The sequence below is a fragment of the Pantherophis guttatus genome, chromosome 4 (genome assembly GCF_059756535.1).
Source record: "Pantherophis guttatus breed Tessera chromosome 4, ASM5975653v1, whole genome shotgun sequence".
Taxonomy (NCBI): Eukaryota; Metazoa; Chordata; class Lepidosauria; order Squamata; family Colubridae; genus Pantherophis; species Pantherophis guttatus.
In genome coordinates, this window is record NC_142066.1 from 14,225,876 (window position 1) to 14,227,101 (window position 1,226).

The following is a 1,226-nucleotide window of genomic DNA, read 5'->3' on the forward strand; positions in this document are numbered from 1 at the left end:
GACGGCTGGTTTGATGTGCGTTGCTGCGAACGGCGTTTTGGGCCGAGGGGGGTGGGGTGGGGGAAGAAGTAGTTGTATCCAGTCATGTTTTGGCAGATGTGTGTTTTATTTATTTATTAAATATATAGCTGCCCGTCTTAAAACTGCTGTACTTTTCGGAGTACAAGACACACTCCCCCCTTCTTAAAAGAGGGTGGAAATGTTGGTGCATCTTATACACCGAACACAGCCATTTTTGGCCTCCCGAAACCCCGCCCTACGCATCCAGTTTTCACCAAAAATTGGCCTGTTTTTTGCAAAAACCTGGATGCACAGAAGGTTTGAGAGGCCTGCAGAGTGCTCCTGGGGGACGGGGAGGGCAAAAACCGGACGCGCGCAGGGCAAACATTTTTTTTTTCTTGTTTTCCTCTTCGAAATCTTGGTGCATCTTATACTCTGTTGCGTCTTATAGTCCGAAAAATACGGTAACTCTGGACCGGCTCCCAATCGAAAACCTCCAAAGCAGCATAAAAATCATATTAAAAACTATTTTAAAAAAAGCAACGTTGAAAATAATGAAAAACCTGGTGGCCAAGTCAGACTTCGAATGTGCAGCAACCTCATGTTATCCCAAGCGAGGTCTTTCTTCAAAGCTTTACGGAAAGTAAGGAAGCTAAGAGGCCTGCCAAATTTCAGGGTGCAGAGGAGATATTCCATAGGACAGGCTCTGCCACCGAAGAGGCAGACTTCCTAAGCTTTTATCAGATGACAATATTTGGGGGAAAGGACTCGGAGTATGTCCCCCATCCTATTTTGACCCTATTAGGATGGGTCCTTCAGGGGAAAAATCATCCCACCGATCGCCTGACTCCGTTGTTGGCCACGTTTCGGCTAATGTTGGCTTAACCAGCAGCAAATGAGCCTGTCAGGAAAGTTGATAGACTTGAGGACAGATCTATGGCAAGGTGGAGGAGAAGCTATTTCCAAGAGTACCCACAGAATTTATTTGTTTATTTAGCGCATGGCTGGTCACACACAAAACACTTCCATTTTTACAGGTTAAAACAATTAGAAAAAGAGCAGTAAGAAAACCTAAGAGGAAAACAGAAATAACATTTCAGAGTTTAATGTCGTGTTTGGAGATCCAGTCAGTAGCTGTCGTCACGCAGAGGAAGTCCCTAAAATCTGGATACCTTCTGTTGGAGCTTTCCCTCACTATATGTTGGATAGTCTGTCGGGGGCCCTCA